Source organism: Microcaecilia unicolor, chromosome 10, assembly GCF_901765095.1.
Source record: "Microcaecilia unicolor chromosome 10, aMicUni1.1, whole genome shotgun sequence".
NCBI classification, from domain to species: domain Eukaryota; kingdom Metazoa; phylum Chordata; class Amphibia; order Gymnophiona; family Siphonopidae; genus Microcaecilia; species Microcaecilia unicolor.
Genome location: NC_044040.1, coordinates 155,124,329 through 155,144,463, shown reverse-complemented (window position 1 = coordinate 155,144,463; position 20,135 = coordinate 155,124,329). Strand labels below are relative to the sequence as shown.

Here is a 20,135-nt window from a genome sequence, read left to right as displayed (position 1 = left end):
GGAGCCCAGAGATGGAATAAGGAGGCCAGCTCTCCTCCACTCCCTGCTGCATTTAAATCATACCTTGGGTGAAGGGGATGGCCAAGCCCCAATAGCAGAGGAAGTCCACCACCTGAGCTCCTGCCTGTGCTGCCTGAGCAGCACAGAAGTCAGTGGCATTCTTTAGACACTGACACCGGCAAGCCCGTTCACATGGGTGGGGTCTGAGTTGAGTACAGAGTTATGCTCATAACTTACAGTTACGTGCATGAAACTGGAACTGAGGACCACTCATTTATAGCAGCTTTGTAGCTAGTGTAAATGTTTGGTTCTAAGTGCATACAGACATATCTAGCCTGTTAAGCTAGTATTCTACAAAGGAAAAGTAGGCATCTACATTCCTTTATAGAATAAACTCCTACCAGGCACCCTCTAAGTGTCCAATTATAGGCACACAATTATAGGATTATCCTCAGAATGACCAACAGAGAGATGTACAATAACAAAAACAAGCACAACACCAGAAGGAAAGCTACAAATTCAGCAGTTAAAGGTAATTAGAAAAAAAAAGAAAAAGAAAGCAAGCTACCAGAGATAACAGTCATCAGCCTTCCATCCCGAGAGCATGGGTGAAGAAGAGTTCAAAGAGCTAGTCTTTCACAGTCTTCTTAAACTTAATGAAGGAAGATTCTTATCAAACAGAAAGAGAAAGATTCTTGACAAAGAGAAAGAGAATTCTAAAGATAGAGGCCGAGACAAGAAAACCTAAAATGATGAGAAGTATCAAGATGAAGACAAAACGGGAGAGAGTGACAACAAAGAGGCTTGAGAACAGCACAGGTTTTATGACATGATATAAATATATAAACAATTTGAGAAGTACCGTAATACATATTTTTCTCCTGTAATCAGATGTTAAGAAACCATGGTCTTGATGTTAACAGAGCAAACAGAACAATTGTGATATTGATAACTATACCCAAATGGTGTTTCTTCTGTTTTGATATTGTGTGGGTAATGCTGACGGTGACAAAATTAAGATTTCTGTATCTTTTGAAAGTCATTAGCAGATCTTTATCATCAAACTCAGATATTGCCTGTACAACATGCCAACGTTTTCTTAACATTTTGATGATATCATAGGACAGATGATCATACAATAAGGTGCATACTACTCTCTTATAATCTTCCCTAGGTTTTGAGCTTAAAAGTGATTTTCTATCATGTTGGTGTTCTCTTTCAAGTCCTTCTCTAATATGCCTGCCGGGGTATCCCCTATCTTTAAATCTTTTACATATGATCATAGTATGACTCTTAAAATCTTCCTGCTGTGAACAAATTCTTTTGACTCTTAGAAATTGGCTATAAGGGAATTTTTTCTTCAACGATAAACTGTGACAGCTGTCTAAGTGGAGCATTTTATTTTTATCTGTGGGTTTGAGGTATAGATTTGTCACATCTGCCATCAATGTATCTAATGGCTATGTCCAGAAAGGAAACCTCTTCTTTGCAGTAATTAAGCTCAGATTTTAAGTTAGTATCCTTTTTATTAAGCCAGCTATGAAATAATAATAATTCATGTTTGTTTCCTTCCCAGATTAGAAGAACATCATCTGTATATCTTCTTCATAGTTTGAAGTTTCTTTGAATGGATTATCCATTAGAAACATCTCTTCAAAATTGCCAATGAACATGTTGTCTATTGATGGAGCCGTGGAGGGGCATAATTGAACGAAAACGTCTATCTCCATGGGCGTTTATCTCCGAGAACGGGTCCATGAAGGGGCGGACCGAACCGTATTTTCGAAAAAAATAGACGTCCATGTTTTATTCGACAATTTGTGAGCTGGGCGTTTTTTGTTTTTCAGTGTAATGGAAAATGAAAGCGCCCAGCTCAAAAACAAATAAATCCAAGGCATGTTGTTCGTGGGAGGGGCAGGAGTCGTAGTGCATGGTCCCCCTCACATGCCAGGACACCAACCGGGCACCCTAGGGGCACTTTTACAAAACAAAAAAAAAGTAAAAGAGCTCCAGGTGCATAGCACCCTTCCCTTGTGTGTTGAGCCCCCCAAATCCCCCTCAAAACCCACTGCCCACAAGTCCTACACCATTACTATAGCCCTAAGGGGTGAAGGGGGGCCACCTAACATGTGGGTACAGTGGGTTTGGGGGGGTGGACGACTAAGCATTAAGCAGCACAATTGTAACAGGTAGGGGGGGGGATGGGCCTGGGTCCACCTGCCTGAAGTCCACTGCACCTCCTAACAACTGCTCCAGGGACCTGCATACTGCTGCCAGGGAGGTGAGTATGACATTTGAGGGTGAAAATAAAAAGTTGTGAAACATCATTTTTTGTGGTGGGAGGGGGTTAGTGACCACTGGGGGAGTCAGGGGAGGTCATCCCCGATTCCCTCTGGTGGTAATATAGATATTTAGGGCACTTTTTGGGCCTTATTCGTGAAAAAACAGGGTCCAGGAAAAGTGCCCTAAATTCTAGCTACAAACGCATACTTTTTTTCCATTATCGGCGAAAGGCGCCCATCTCTCCTTGGCCGATAACCACGCCCCAGTTCCACCTTCGCCACGCCTCTGACACGCCCCCGTCGACTTTGTACGCTTCCGTGATGGAGTGCAGTTGAAAATGTCCAAAATCGGCTTTCCATTATACCGATTTATTCGTTTTTGTGAGATAAACGTCTATTTCCCGATTTGGGTCGAAATCTAGGCGTTTTTCTCTTTCAATTATAAGGTGGATAGTGGCTCTAATTGCTATGCTTTGTATTTGTTTAAAAAATTGACCTTCAAAATAGAAATACTTTTCTTTCAAGGCCAAAGTGTCAAGCTCCATGATGTAGTCTATCGGTACTCTCAAATGTAGAGATCTGTGTTTCAATGATTCTCTTATGATGTTCAGGGCCTTGGTCTGGAGGATATTAGTATAAAGGGACTTTATGTCCAATGTAGGAAGAATTGTACCCTCTACTACTTCAGTACATGATTTCAATGTATTTATTTGGTTGTAAGATAAAGTTTTATATGATTTTAATTGTACATAAATTCTGATTGAACAGTGTAGCCTCTGATGTAGCCTCTTGGAAGGTGAAATGTGGTCACGCTAGGGATCTTGAGAAATAAATATTTATTTCTTCAATATAGTTGTCTGCTCTTTTCTGTTTGTGGAATGCCAATATTCTAGCTACATGCTACTATATAAAATGTGTCTGAATGCAATATGCAGGTCGTTAGGGATTTGCTGTGTTACCCTTTTTGATTCCTGAGTAGATATAAGCAGGTCCACCCCAATCTTTCCAGGGCCCTCGCTCCAGGTGCCCAGGGTTTCCAGGTGCTTTTTGGCTAGGATCAGGCGACCCTCAGGGGGAGGAATGCTGGCTTCGGCCTAACCCCTGGTAATCCTTTCCTCGGCTGAGAGGTGCCCAGTTCTACCACCGGCTGCCTTCCAGGTGCTGTGGAGGACTTGCAGCTCATCTGCATATCCTTTACAGCCTTCTCCGGGGTGACTCTGGTCCAATCTGATCCCCTCAGGGCCTCCGCTCTAGGTGCTCAGTGCTCCCACCAGGTGCTGTGGAGGACTTGCAGCCCTTCTGCATTTCCTCACAGCTGTATCCGGGGTGACTCCCAGGTCCACCCCGATCTTCCCAGTGCCCTCGCTCCAGGTGCCCAGAGTTTCCAGGTGCTTTTGGCTAGGATCAGGTGACCCTCAGGGGGAGGAATGCTGGCTTCGGCCTAACCCCTGGTAAGCCTTTCCTCAGCTGAGAGGTGCCCAGCTCTACCACCGGCTGCCTTTCAGGTGCTGTGGAGGTACAGCTCATCTGCATATCCTTTTCAGCCTTCTCCGGGGTGAATCCCAGGTCCACTCCGATTCACTCAGGGCCTCCGCTCTAGGTGCCGCGTGCCATCATTTTTCTCTTTACATTTATTTTTCTCCCAGTTACTACTTATGACTCCAGTACACTTTTTCTTCTTGGTACTGCCCCTTCCTAATTGTTTCTCCGTCTTAAACCACTGTACACTGCAGGAACACATTGTCCACCCTCTGTATTCATCATCTCACCATCTCTTTTTTCCTCTTCCTTTTTCTCAGCTCTCAACCTTCAACATTTCCTTCCTTCCATTCATCTCCTTTCTATCTGAGTACATCTCACCTTCGTCGCTATCATCGTACTTGAGGAGAGGGCTAATATGAACATAACGACAATGGCGGAATATTAGTCGTGCAGTAGAATTTTGAACAGATTGAAGAGGAGAAAGATGGTTAAGTGGGAGACCTGTGAGAAGCAAGTTGCAATAGTCTAAGCGAGAGGTGATAAGAGTGTGGATGAGGGTCTGGTAGTGTGCTCAGAAAGGAAAGGGCGAGTTGGTGATATTATAGGGAAAGAAACGACAGGTGTTAGCAGTCTGAATATGTGCAGAGAAGGAGAGGGAGGAGTTGAAGATGACCCCAAGGTTACGAGCTGATGAGACAGGAAGGATGAGAATGTTAGCCACAGAAATAGAGAATGGGGAAGGAGGAGAGGTTGGTTTAGGGGGAAAGATAAGAAGCTCAGTCTTGGTCATGTTTAATTTCAGATGACGCGGAGACATCCAGGCAGCAATGTCAGACAGGCAGGCTGATACTTTGGCCTGGATTTCGGCTGAGATTTCTGGTGTGGAGAGGTAGATCTGGGAGTCATCAGCGTAAAGATGATACAGAAAACCATGGGATGAGATCAGAGTACCAAGGGAAGAAGTATAGATGGAGAAAAGAAGAGGTCCCAGGACAGATCCCTGAGGTACACCAACTGACAGTGGGATAGAAGTAGAGGAGGATCCACTAGAGTATACACTAAAGGTACGCTGGGAGAGATAAGAAGAAAACCAGGAAAGAACAGAGCCCTGAAATCCAAGTGAGGACAGCGTATCAAGGAGTAGGCTGTGATCAACAGTGTCAAAAGCAGCAGATAGATTGAGAAGGATGAGGATAGTATAGAGACCTTTGGATCTGGCCACGAACAGATCATTGGAGACTTTAGCAAGCGCTGTTTCTTCCCTCTTACTATACTATACTATACTATACAGTGCTTCTAATATGCAAACACCTGACCAGTTCAATGGAGATTACATAAAGAGAAACTGAATTATATATTCCAGGAAGTACATTTAGATTTCAGAATGAAGAAGAGCAAAATTAAGCTCCATAAAATTTCTCAAATAACCAGGTTTTAGAGTTTTAAGAAAATCCAAATAATTTGAACTAATTCGAATTTCCAAAGGTAACAAATTCCATACTTCTGCATCATCTTCTTTTCCCTCTCTTTCCGGTGCCCGTACCCTAATAGAATGTGGTAAACAGCACAGTGTTTAGTTCTAGGGACTTTTAACCAAAGGATCAGGGTATGAATCGGGTAACCTGTTTTTACCTATCCTAAAAGACATTGGGATATATTCAATTCTCATGAGCTCCTGTTGATATAGCATTGTAATTCTACCGATCACCATTGCTGTGCCATGCTAGACCTCTGCTACAGATTGATCATGTTAGGAGCTGCCTTATAATTGCTCAGTATGGTAGCCGCTATTTAACGAATCTCAGTGAACATAGGGCTCACAGCACTCCCATCTGTTCCCTGCTTTACTCTTATGCTGTTCACTGCTTACTCTTATGCTTTTCACTGCTTCCCTATGGTTATTCACAAGCTTTAAATGTTGTTGTACTTCAGGTCTGCAATGCACTCCATAGCTGACCAGTCCAGACATAATCATGACCAAGGTATGTATTCTCCTCAAATATTCATAGTATGAGGATATGATGATGTTGTCCATGGTAAAGCGTATCAGGGCACTGGCCTAGGACCCAGTAATTTGCAGCATATATTGATGGGCAGGAGTGGTACATGAACCAGGGGGGAGTTCTCCACCACGGTCCTTGCCAAAACTTTTTTGCCATTGGCAAGATGCACATTATGTCATAGGGCCAGAAACACATGGATGTCGGTATATATATTACTCATCACACACTGAGCCCATTGGGTAACTACAAACACATCAAATTTGCTGTAATGTTTGTCTCTACATCTTGGTCTATCCTTTGAGGTTATATTATGGGGCCAAGATCCCGCAGTGGCAGCTGGTCAGCAGACACATATGAACAAAATTAGCAGACACACGTTAACCTAATCAGCTGGCTCATGTCAAGGGAAGAGAGATTTTCCCTCAAGACAGCAGGTTAGTTAGGCTATGTGGTTTTTTTTATCAAAGAATGACCCAGTACCTTTACTACTTTTCAATTTTCTCTCTAACACATTTGACTTCCGTATTGCGATGAATAATTTATCATCATCATTCTCTTTATTTGCAATGGCAGTAGTGTGTGAATGGGCACTCGTCACCAGCACCTTCGTTATCGCCATCACACTGTCCTATTTCAAGGAAGGTTTTCACAAGTTGGAATCACTGTTTAGTTGTCTAATTTTAATATCACAGCTGATGCTAGAACATTAAGGGCCAGATTCTATATGGCACCAAAATGCAATATGCCTGGGAGTATTTGATGGAGTGCTAGAAGCGGTAGAAGAAAAAAAAGAGGCGGGAGAGTACTAGAAGCGGTAACATATACATGACACATGATAGTCCAATAGCAAGGGCTATTGCTCCTGCTATGCATGCTCGTGCCTAAGTGCCAGCATTTTAATTCCTTTGCTGGCCAGGCCATCACTCATGCTGTTCCTGCTTATGCCCACGCTCATTGTGTGCTCCTAGACTGGGGTTCTCAATGATACAAAGTGCCTTTCCTACATCTTGAATGCATTTCCTGATGGTCCCATGGCAAGTCGTTCATGAAAGTAGCATGCCAGGCTACTCCATTTGCAAGTCATTTCCTGTTACTCCTACTTCAGACATGGAATTAGCATGCTATGCTATTTCAATTGCAAGTCATTTCCTGTTATTTCTAGCAGCTCAGGCTATACTGGGGATTTATTCGGCGGTGCTGGTCTCTGTCATGATTCAACATCAGTATAATTACTTAGCTGTGACGGCAGTTCCCACATTTCTCCTTGAAGTGTTCGGAGACCTCATCATGCTTTCATGTGTAATCTAAGACTCCTGTGTCCTTTATTGGGTACTCTCAATATCGGCCTTCCACAAAGCCAACAGCTGGGCCCTATACGACCTCACGTGCATGGTCCGCGTTGGTGAACCTACATTGTCATATCTGTGACCCTACATTAAATATACTTACAGGGATAGATAAGATTCACCCTTTCTAATGCTATCATTACTCATCACATACTAGCTAGTCTAAGATTTACTCTCTCTAACACTATCATTACTCATCACATACTAGATAGTCCAAACCCTGTGTGTCTCATCAATTGGATGGAACATGTTCTATTGTCTCGTGGTCCCATACTAATTATTGCTCACTGGATAACTGGTGCAATAAGGAAAGCAGTTTTGTACAGGTTTGACAGATTCATATAGCATCTGGTGTGGCACAGGAATGGGAAGGTAGGACCCAAAAATGAGACAAAGAGACAAAAGGGCCTTAGAAAGGAAGCCCAAATATGTGGGAGCAGTATTTGGGCATGGTATAGGCTTACTCAACTGTCTTGAAAGGCCTCTTAGCTCTCTCTATATATTGGAAAGAAGTCTATCTAAAGCCATGACACCTAGGTAAGAGTGAGCACACATGTTTTAGTGATGGCCGCAGCTAGGACAAAGGTTAGTGGGGAGACCGCAAGAAGCAAGGTGTTGCTGTCTTGGTCTATGACGGTGGATCCTAGCCTGATAGAGTACACAGCAGTATGTCTTAGACCAAATGTGAAGTGGTTTTGTCCCATGCTAGCAGTGGCATAGACATTGTCTAAGATCAGGAGCAGCCCCCCTCTTTTTTACGAAGGGGGACTAGTGCCAGAATAACAGATGATCAGTGGTGCCAACCCCAGACTTTGACAGAATGGAGAGGCTGAAGGCTTCAAGAAAGAAAGTCAGTGGTTGGGAAGGGGAGGATGCTTTTACAGTAATTCCCCGACCAAAGCTGTGAAGTTAGTACCTAGGCATGTCTACAGTATATGCCCCAGGTGGAAGCAAGCTAGTTTGGGCATAGGAAGGGGAGGGGGTAGGGAGGAGTAGAGGGCTGGGGTGGAGTCAGGTTACAAGAAGGGAAGTCATGGAGGTGGGGAAAAGGGGAGGGCTGCTGGAGACAGTAGGAGCTTTGTTTGGCCAGAGTGCTCCAACAGTTCACCGACCCCACACACCCCACGTCAGTGAGGATAGGGTCTTATCACAGCATTCAGCAGGCAGTGGGTCCTACCCTGATAGAGTACACAGCAGTATGTCTTAGACCAGATCAAGGTCAAATGTGAAATGGTTTTGTCCCATGCTGGCAGTGGCATTGGAGCAGTCCTCCTCTTGTACAAAGGGGGGCTAGTATGGAGGGGGGCTAGTGCCAGAATAACAGATCGGCAGTGCCTACCCCAGACTTTGACAGAATGGGGAGGCTGAAGGGTTCAAGAAAGAGAGGCAACAGTTGGCAATCCCCCGACCAAAGCTGTGAAGTTAGCACCTAGGCGTGTCTACGGTAATACCCCAGGTGGAGCACAGAATCTACTTCATGTGTAAGGTGGAAATAAAGGAGCTGTGTGACTCAAAGGCTAGACTTCTTGCCCAAATTGCTATAGAAAGAAGATTGAGGCAGGCATATAATTACTTATTACTATAACCTGTATCCACTTATGTAATTTGTTCGCTATTGTGACTGTCTTTGCAAATGTAAGTTGTAGAATGCTGCGACCATAATAAATTCCATTATTGTTCTCGGATAGTTTGTAAAGTGTGTATATATGTAGTGTATGGTTTGGAATGAAAGAAGAGTGCCAAGGTGCCGCCTGCCCAGTTTGTATAAAATCTAGAGGAAAGCTTAGAGAACAGAATAGGTAACAGAAGTAGCAGAGGCGTAGCTAAGTTTTGATGTCTGGGGGAGCAGACTTTTGTAAAATAGGCGCCAGAAGGGTAGGCAGGCCATAGCATCTCACAGTAGAGAAGGTGCAACTAGACATTCTTGGAAAAGACAAGGCACTGCTAACGTGCCTCAAGCCTAGGGGACACTGGTGGCTGCTTTAGAGTATCATTGGGATTAGCACATCTGCCAAGGCTCTGACTCTCCTATAAAGGTAACAACCAAACAGGAACTTCTCTGACCTTTTACACTATACTGCCAAGTAGCAGCCAAGTGCAAACACTAATACAAACATAGACTGAACAAATATTTTTTACACTTGTGGCCTATATTAGCATGGCAAGAGGTTGGCATTTGTGTACTGTGAAGTGGAATTTCATACAATAGGTAGCAGTTAGGAAAATGCTGAGGTGGATTTAGTGACAGTGCTGGTACAGTACTGAATCTGAATGCACAAAAATACAGGTTAATAAATACAAAACATATATATGCTGATATCTTTTTACTGAAGTAACTTAAGACACTTTAATCAACTTATAAGTTTTGTATTATGTCTCTTAAAACAGAGAGAAAAACTAAAGTTGGATAAATAAATTTGAACTCAACTAAATGCAGAAAACCCAGCATAAAGTACCAATTATGAGCTCAATATTCAAAGGATTTATGCTATTTACTGAGAGTTATGCCCACCTCTGGGCATTTTGATTGCCTTGCTCTCCCCTCCCATTTTTCCTTGTGCCTAGTTTTCTTTTCACCAGTCTATCCTTGGTACAATTGCTATAGAATGCATGGATATCCCTTCCCTCAGTAACAGCAACAAAAAAACCACTCCACTGCCAGATACTGTGAAGCATCACAAAAACCTGCAAATATGCTACTCAAACTATATAGCAAACAGAATCTATGGATAGCAGACCTGCAACATTATCAGTTGGGGCTGGAGAAAGTGGTTATTATTGGGGGGGGGGGGGAGGAGTAATGAGGACCACATGGGGATTTCAAGAACGTGACTTTCAAGATGGCTGGTCTTCCCAGCTTGAAGGCACTGATGGTTGTAAAGGAAACACAAGCTTGCTTTCTACACCAAATATTTTTGGCAACACCCCTCCCACCTCTAGTCTGACATCAAGAAGGTTGAAGAAAACAGGAGATGGGATGACATCAAAAAGTTGAAACCAGTTAAGTTAGTCTATGTTTCCCCCTTCCTCATGTAGCCATCATATAGTACATTCAAAACAAAGCAAGCAAACCTATGAGCTGCTGCATCCTTGTCAATCTTTATTGTTCATAGCATTTTTATTTAATCTCACTTATATTTTCAAACATGTTGGCTTGTGCAGCATATGGTACACAGAGGAAGTATTGGTTTCATTGGTTAGAGTACTAATTTCACTTTAAATCATTGTGTTATTTGGAGGGGCTGGCTATAGGGACTCCCCCTGTATTCATGCAGAGATGTTTTCACCTAGTTTAGGGCCACCAAAACAGACATCAGATGCAGATTTGATTCCATGTGTCCCAATGAAAGGAGAGTTTAATTTTGCTTCCATTTAATTTCAGTATATTCCATCTTGGATATGTGGAATGTCCTCCCGTGGGAGGTTGTGGAGATGAAAACGGTAATGGAATTCCAACATGCGTGGGATAAACTCAAAGGAATCCTATTTAGAAGGAATGAATCCATGAAATTTTAGCGGAGATTAGGTGGCGACGCCAGTAAATGGGAATCAAAACCGGTGCTGGGCAGATTTCTACGGTCTACGCCCTGATCGTGACTGAATAGATATGGATGGGCTGGAGTGTAAATTTTAAGAGGTTTCGACCTTAGCTTCAGAAGTGAACTTAGTACAAAAGCAGTGCTGGGCAGACTTCTACAGTCTACACCCTGAGAATGGCAAGGACAAATCAAACTCGGATATAAAGCATCACATACCATGTAAAATGAGTTTATCTTGCTGGGCAGACTGGATGGACCATACAGGTCTTTATCTGCCATCATTTACTATATTACTATCCAGCTTATAATTGAAAGTGATTGCCAGCCATCTTCCAACACAAATCGGGAGATGGCCGGCGATTTCTTAAAAGCGGCGAAATCGGTATAATCGAAAGCGGCATTTTTGACAGCATTGCCGCTTTCCTGTCACTTCGCCGGCGAAAGTTCAAGGGGGCGTGTCGGTAGATTAGCGAAGGCGGTGCATGGGCGGGCATGGGCGTGGCTACCAGATGGCCGGCTTTCGCCGATAATGGAAAAAAAAAGCGGCGCTAAGCAGTATTTCGCTGGGTTTACTTGGTCCTTTTATTTTCACGACCAAGCATCAAAAAGGTGCCCCAACTGACCAGATGACCACTGGAGGGAATAGGGGATGACCTCCCCATACTCCCCCAGTGGTCACCAACTCCCTTCCATACTAAAAAAAATAAAACTAAAAACCTTTTTTGCCAGCCTCCATGCCAGCCTCAAATGCCGTACCCACCTCCATGACAGCAGAATGTGTTGTATCCTCCGACAGCCTTTCCCTGGTTGCGATGTGGCTCTCGGTTGAGTGTGACACCTTTTCTGTTAGGTGCCCGTGCCCTGCAGAGTCACATTAGCAATGCATTGTGGTGGGTATAGGGTACTGGGCTCTACTCCCGTGGTGCTTTCCCCTCCCCTGCTAACTGGGTCAGAGTGTGCCATGTTTTGTTTCCTGTTGTAGTCCATGCGGTAGTGGCCATTTTTGTAAGCCAGTTTTAGTTCCCTTTCCTGTGTTACCCACGTTAGAGAACATAGTTCTTACCTTGAATGGTGCTGAAAGAGGGCATTGTACACCATTGTGCCAGCTCTGACCTACTGCTAATCTTAGTACCAGGGGACTCTTTGCCAGTGGGGCACAACCTCTGATCTGCAGTTAACTGTGAGTAAACGTGGTTGTTTCAAGAAAGGACTTTTTCAGAGAGATTAGTCTTTAGGTGTGAACTGGTGTGCCAAAGTTATACAGCAGCAATAAGTCCTAGAGGCTGTATGCAGGTCCCTGGAGCAATTTTAGTGGGTGCAGTACATTTGTGGGTAGTGGGTTTGGGGGGGGGGGTTGGGGGGCTCAGCTCCCAAAGTAAGGGAGCTATGCACGTGGGAGCTTTTCTGAAGTCCACCGCAGTGACCCCTAGGGTGGCTGGTTAGTGTCCTGGCATGTCAGGGGGGCCAGTGCACTAAAAATGCTGGCTCCTCCCACGGCCAAATGCCTTGAATTTGGCCGGGGTTTGAGATGGCCAACATAACTTTCCATTATCGCTGAAAAACAAACCCGGCCATCTCAAACCCGGTGAACTCCACGGCATTTGGCCAGGCTAAACTATATTATTGACAAAAAAGATGGCCGGCTATCTTTTTCGATAATACGGTTCCGGCCAGCTGTAGCACCGCCGCCAACATAGATTGCCGGCGATCTATTTGGCTGGCGACGTTCGATTATGCCCCTCCATGTTACTTTATAACACCAGCAGCCTTATTTTCGAAAGAGAAAGATGCCCATATTTCGACCCAAATCGGGAGATGGGCTTTTTTCTCCCGTGGGCGCCCAAATCGGTATAATCGAAAGCCGATTTTGGGCGTCTTCAACTGCAATCTGTCGCTGAAATGGGCAAAGTTGACGGGGGTGTGTTGGAGGCGTGGTGAAGGCGGGACTGGGGCGTGTTTATCGGCCGAGGAGAGATGGGCGCCCTCGGCCGATAATGGAAAAAAGAAAGGCGTTTTTAGCGCGAATTTGGGTCACTTTTTTGGACCCTTTTTTCACGAACAAGTCCCAAAAAAGTGCCCTAAATGACCAGATAACCACCAGAGGGAATCGTGGATGACCAACCTTGACTCCCCCAGTGGTCACTAACCCCCTCCCACAAAAACAAAAACAACTTTAACAACTTTTTTTTCCAGCCTGTATGCCAGCCTCAAATGCCATACCCAGCTCCATCACAGCACTATGCAGGTCCCTGGAGCAGTTATTAGTGGGTGCAGTGGACGTCAGCCAGGTGGACCCTGGCCCATCCCCCCCCTACCTGTTACACTTGTGGTGGTAAATGGGAGCGCTCCAAACCGCTCCCAAAACCCACTGTACCCACATCTAGGTGCCCCCCTTCAGCCATAAGTGCTATGGTAATGGTGTAGAGTTGTGGGCAGTGGGTTTTGGGGGGGATTTGGGGGGGGCTCAGCACCCAAGGTAAGGGAGCTATGGACTTGGGAGGTATTTTAATTATTTTTTTTTAATTGTTACAAGAGCCCCCTAGGTTGCCCGGTTGGTTGCCTAGCATGTGAGGGGAACCAGTGCAGTACGAATCCTGGCCCCTCCCACGACCCAAAGCCTTGGATTTGTTCGTTTTTGAGCTGGGCGCCTTCTGTTTCCATTATCGCTGAAAAACGAAACCGCCCAGCTCAAATCCGCACAAATCCGATGCATTTGCCCGGCACAAACCATATTATCGGAAAAAAAGATGGACGCCCATTTTTTTTGAAAATACGGTCTGTCCCCCCTTCACGTACCCATTCTCGGAGATAGACACCCATGGACATGGGCGTTCACGTTCGATTATGCCCCTCCAGGCTTCCCAAAGGCAGATTACAGAAACAGTTAAGATGAACAGGTAAGATCAAGAAATAGAATATTCTTACTGAAACTTTGTCATCTATATTGTATAGAACAGCATAGAAAAATGAGCACAAAATACAAAGATTATCACTGCTGTTTCTACCAGCTATAATAATTTTTAAGCTGCTGCTTTAGTGATGTTCAATTTTTATTTTATGATATTTAAACCTAGATATGGGAAGCTTTCAAATAAATTAAAAAGCTGTTAAATAAGTAAAAAAGAAAACAAAATCCCACCCGCACCTTTTAAGGCACTGCCTAATGCCTATCCAACTGGAACTGCTTTAGACATTTTACAGATGGACCACACATTTATTTTGAATAATCTTTTGCTATTGCTTTTACATTTGCTTTTGTTTTGGGTGAACTAAAGTCCGTATAATGGACTAGATATGAACACCCCATCTCCTGTTTTCTTCAACTTTCTTGTCCTGTGCTGTGTTGGGGACTGGTCGGGTGATAGCTTCTGCAAGTGGCATAGGAAGGGGGGAGGGGCAGTCCACCCCGGGTGGCAGCCGCCCTTGCTACGGCACTGCGCGGAGGTGGAACCCGCCCAATTCCATGATCCCCAGCAGCCCATAAGGTCAGCGAGCTAGAGCGTACACAGCGTGTGCCATGGGAACAGTTCCTTACCTTACCCCTACTATAGCCAAGGCTCCAGCAGTCAAAGAAGAACAGGTCACAGGAGTCAGCTTTACACAACCAAGGTCAAGCGCCACCACCGAACAGCTGGGCTGCAGCAGCAAGTACAGCCTACAACACACACCGGATGCTCCCCCCACCCCCCTCCGTGCTGCCAGTGCCTTCACAGCTTGAAGCCAAGAGAAGGAGGAGAACGTTGTCCAGAGAGCTCACCTCAGCCGCTGCAGCCTTGTGTGGTAAGTTACTTTACTACCACAACTGCTGCAGCTGAGCTCTCTGGATGATGTTCTCCTTCTCCTGGCTTCAAGCAGTGCAAGCAAGCATAGTGTGGGGATGGGAGACAGGAGACTGGGTGTGTGCGTGCAGCAGGCGGCTGACAAGCGGCAAGCAGGCGACACTGACCATCTGCAGCAAGGCACGATCCAGCCAGCATATTCTCTGGTTTTGGATGTGGCTTGCAAGCAGGAAGGCAATGGCGCATGTGCATAGGTGGCACCGAGTGTAAGCGCTGTGGGAACTAAGGTGGCGGTGAATGCGCATAGGCGTAGTTTTTTCAACAAATCTATTTGGGGGAGTGACTGCTCCTCCTGCGCCCCTCCTAGATACAACTGAGAAGAAGGAGTTTGGGAAATCAAAGAGGGAGAGAAAGGAAGTCATTTTAAAAAGGTTACTTGCATTTAATATGTACATAAAGGGACACTTAAACATTTATCTTGCATAAATGTCTAAGTTACAATCTTAAAAAGCCAGGATCAGCATATCAAAAACTCAAGTGTGTGCAAATGGCAAGGGGGCATGGACTGGGAATGTTTGGGGCAGGACTAGATCATGCCTAGAAAGTACAGGTTTATTTTCCATTTCAGAAGCGAAATAAACATCAATGTCCTAACAGATCAATTTCAGGATTTACACCTATTATCAAGCATTTTTAGGTTTGGGCAAACTACTCTGACTGAGCGGCACTCTACTAGAGGGATTAGGGGAGGTTGCTCCCTTAAACTCTCAGTGGTTTTTGTCCCCCCCCCCCCCAAAAAAAGCCAGATTTGAAAGGGATACTGATTTCTGTGGCAGCATTAAGAAAATACATATTCATATTTCTAAACTGGCAAAGATAAACTTGTATGTGCTGCAGTTCTGCAAAAGAACTGTGCGCCAGTACATACATGTTTATACACTGATTTTCAACCCATTATAATTTTCAGCATTTGTTTCCTAAAATAGATGTTCATACCACATGTACCCAAAACATAAACATTAATTTCTCTAGTATTTTTGATCAGGCTCTACATTGGAAAAATCTGTTCTGAAATAGTGGTGAAACCTGAGATATCCTGACCTGGATGTCGCAATTGTGACTTCTACATCCTTTCTAAAATTAGGCTGTCTCCCTTCCCTTGGACTCATTCTTACTAATCTAAAAGTGGACAGGAAAGACCCACTGCCAATCTGAGCTCCTTTTCCTTGCTCCTCAAACATGCAAACTACACCTATGCTGCTCTGTGGGTAAAAATAGGTGTGGAGTAAAACATGAGTTTTTAGTGTTAGCAGTTACAAAGTATATTGCTTAAATCAATGACGCACAGTGGAAAAATGGAAATTTCTGGCTCTCTTTGTCTGCTCTTTGCTTATGAAGTACCTGTAAGTACATGTATAGGGAAATACCACATGGGTACAGCAGCTATCCAATCCAAAGAAAGCAATTTAATGCACAGTTGCCAAAAACTATACTGCCCTAAAAAGTCAGAACACTCAAATGTTTGTTGAAACAAAGCTAAATTGCCAGAAGTCCTGTAGTCCTTGTGTATTTCTTAATATGGAAGCCATTGCAAAAGTCAAAACACAGTATCTCTTGAAACAGGAGGTATGTTAAGGAGTTAAGCCAGAACACAGTACTGTTTTGATCAAGAATTACATCATGTGGATTTATTCAAAGAAATCAGTGTTTTTGGAATTTTCTGAAATTTATATTCTCAGCAGTTACTGGAATTTTTTGGAATTTATATTCTCAGCAGTTACTGTGTTCTGGCTTTTCAGCTCACAATAGTGCTAGTTAAGATTCATATACTCATAGTTCAAAAGAGTTGAAGAACTTTTAATTTATTATATTCTACATGTATTTAAAATGTTCTACTTATAATTAGGTCATGAGCTTAGCATTGAATTTGCTTCAGTTCCTTTTCCCAGCTCCCGAGGGGGCCAAATATGAACTACACTAACCTTAACTACCATAATGTAAAAATAATCTTGAAAAGATCTTAACAGTGAGGCATTTAGAACCTTAAGAGCAAAATATAAGTTACAATATCATTTTAGCAACTTACCTCAAAACTTGCTAGGTGTTTTGCTAGGGGTCTCATCGCATGCTCTGTTAAATCATTTCCTACTTAGACTTCTGCAGTACATAGAGCTTCAGATGGAAACGCACAGTGATTAAATGACCTTGTTTTGCACAGGAAGGAACATGTTCCTCCCCTTTAGCACATTGCATTCTTTGTTAACACCAGCTGCAAAGAGCAAATATTTGTAAGTTCTTTCTGCAATATTCTTTTAAGAATAAACATTACATTAATAATATCTTTTTTTATGAGCTCCAAATGGCTGTTCAAACAAGGGTCACACATCCATTTGAGCAATCCAGTGCTTCTTACATAAACAACATTAGACAGCTATAAATTAAATAATTACTACACCAGACAATTCTGTTTAGGATATAGAAGCACAGTAAATGATATTACATTTGAAACCCACCAATGGGAACTTTAATTTGTTACTCAGTGTACACATTATTGGTAGTAGTACAATGGAGATGAGCAATTATTAACATGATCTATGGACATATTTTAAAAAGAATGCACTGGATTTCTAGCCAAGAGAAAATGGGATAATAAGGAAATAAATCCAAATAAAAACAGCACTTAAAATAGTGTGATATTATCAGTGCTAATACACTTGCAGTACGAGGAACTGGAGCAATGGCATGCACAAAGATAATTTTTGTGTCTGTGTTTTTGGTGTGGTATACCTTTGATTTATGGTTTCCTTATAGAGAAACACAAGCCACAAAATTCCATAACAGCACAATCGCGTAGTGAAAACTATTTGTCCTCCTAGGTGCACATTGCCGAAGAGAAAATTCTCCAGCTTCTTCTAGCATATTAAGTAATTAGAACCCAGTTAGCATACCTGAAAATATTTTCCAAGTTTTTAAGTTTATTCAGGACATATTATCCTGCCCATCAAACTGAATATCTGAGCAGCTTACAATTTAATAAGGGAGTAGGAGCTGTAAAATGAACAAGATATAAACATAAGGGAAGCAGGATGAACTACAATTTTAGATAGGATAACATAGAGGAAAACACATTAGGAAGGAACTGTGCTAGCCAGTCTGGTATCCATCATGTTCAAGAGTGGTGAAGGGGATGTGACTAGTTGTACATATCAGAGAGTAGGAATATTTTGGGATCGGTTTTGAATTATGAAAGGAGAAGATTGCAGCCTAAGACACTGAGGCAGCAAAAACACTAAGATGAAGTCAGCAGTCCAGCAGCAAGAGGGGTGCTATCCAGTCTTTTGCATTGAGTGTCACATGTATGATTATCCCCCAGTTGGTGAGATGTCATGTGTGTGTGCTCGATGCAAAGAGCTCCTAGCTCTTAGAGAACATGTCCGTTCCCTTGAGGCTAGAGTAGCAGACTTGGTGGAGCTGAGGGAGACAGAGAGATACATAGAAGAGACCTACAGGGATGTTGTAGAGAAGTCCCACCTCCAGTCTGGTAGCCCTTGTGCTACCTTGGAGGAGGGAGGTCTCCTAGAAGGAGAGCATCACCCTGGTGAAGTAGGAAGTACTCCTGCAGCCAGGACCTGCCCACCAAAGGATGTACTATCCTATCGCACTGAGGATATGTCTCCAAGTGCTGCCCGGAAGGGAAAAGTTAGGATAGTTGTTGTAGTTGGTGATTAGATCATTAGGCATATAGATAGCTGGGTGGCTGGTGGACATGAGGATTGCCTGGTGACTTGCTTGCCTGTTGCGAAGGTGGTGGACCTCACGCGTCACCTAGATAGGATTTTAGATAGTGCTGGGGAGAAGTCGACTGTCTTGGTACATGTGGGTACCAATGACATAGGAAAATGTGGGAGAGAGGTTTTGGAAGCCAAATTTAGGCTCTTAGGTAGAAAGCTCAAATCTAGATCCTCTAGGGTAGCATTTTCTGAAATGCTACCTGTTCCACGCGCAGGGCCAAAGAGACAGGCAGAGCTCTGGAGTCTCAATGCGTGGATGAGATGATGGTGCAGGGAGGAGGGTTTTAGATTTGTTAGGAACTGATCAACATTCTGGGGAAGGGGGATCCTATTCCGAAAGGATGGGCTCCACCTTAACCAGGGTGGGACCAGGCTGCTGGCATCGGCATTTAAAAAGGAGATAGAGCAGCTTTTAAACTAGAAATGGGGGGAAGGCCGACAATCGCTCAAAAGCGCATGGTTCAGGATAAGGTATCTTGCAAGGATACCTCACAAACAGGGAAAATAGGGTTTCTGGATAGTGAGGTTGCACAACAGACCTTGGTAGGCCAGGAGCCCTTAAATACAACTAAAGATCAGACAAAAGATGGCAAATCAATAGTGGGAAGTACTAAGCATCATGCAAATAGGAACAACAAACATACTCTGAAATGTCTATATGCAAATGCTAGGAGTCTAAGAAATAAGATGGGAGAGTTGGAATATATTGCACTAAATGAAAAATTAGATATAATAGGCATTACTGAGACCTGGTGGAAGGAGGATAACCAGTGGGACACTGTCATCCTGGGCTACAAAGTATATCGTAGTGATAGGGTGGACTGGACTGGTGGAGGGGTAGCATTGTATATTAACGAGAGCCTTGACTCAGATAGATTGCAAATTCAGCAGGACACAAATCACACCTTTGAATCATTGTGGGTTGAAATTCCATGTATAAAAGGGAAAAGGACGGTGATAGGAGTGTACTACCGTCCGCCTTGCCAGGATGAGCAGGTAGACGCAGAAATGATAAAAGAAATCAGAGACGCAAACAAAATGGGCAATGTGATAATAATGGGTGACTTCAATTATCCAAATATAGACTGGGTAAATGTAACATCAGGACACGCTAGAGAGGTACAATTCCTTGATGAAATCAAGGACAGCTTTATGGAGCAGCTGGCGCAGGAGCCGACGAGAGAAGGAAAAATTCTAGACTTGGTCCTTAGTGGAGCGTATGATCTGGTGAGGGACGTTATGGTAACAGTGATCATAATATTATAAGTTTTGATATCAACCTTGAAGTATCTATACATAGGAAGTCAAATACGTTAGCGTTTAACTTTAAAAAAGGAGACTATGATAAAATGAGAAGAACGGTTAAAAAAATCTTAGGGGGGCAACTGAGAGGGGTAAAAACTGTACAACAGGCATGGACACTGTTCAAAAATACCATCCTGGAGGCCCAGGCTAAACATATTTCGCAAATTAGAAAAGAAAGACGGAAGTCCATAAGACAGCCGGCGTGGTTGAAAAGTGAGGTGAAGGAAGCTATTAGGGCTAAAAGAAATGCCTTCAGAAAATGGAAGAAGGAACTGTCTGAAAATAACAAGAAGCAGCATAAGGAGTGTCAAAGCAAATGCAAGGCGCAGATAAAGAAGGCCAAGAGGGATTACGAAAAAAAGATAGCATTAGAGGCAAATAAACATAGCAAAAAAAAATTTCGGTATATTAAAAGCAGGAAGCTGGCAAAAGAATCGGTTGGGCCGCTGGATGACCGAGGGTAAAAGGGGCAATCAAGGAAGATAAAGACGTAGCGGAGAGATTGAATGAATTCTTTGCCTCGGTTTTCACCGAGGAAGATTTGGGCGGGATACCGGTGTCGGAAATGGTATTTCAAGCAGACGAGTCAGAGAAACTTACTGACTTCA

At 43.6% G+C, this 20,135-nt stretch overlaps 1 long non-coding RNA gene across 1 annotated transcript in view; it reads right to left on the bottom strand.

Moving 5' to 3' along the window:
• LOC115478742 overlaps positions 1-16,689 on the bottom strand; it is a 36,398-nt gene extending 19,709 nt beyond the window's left edge. Inside the window, exon 1 of the long non-coding RNA XR_003943569.1 lies at positions 16,518-16,689. This is a non-coding gene — a long non-coding RNA (uncharacterized LOC115478742). The remainder of the gene's footprint in view (positions 1-16,517) is intronic.
• Between the last annotated feature and the right edge of the window lie 3,446 nt (positions 16,690-20,135).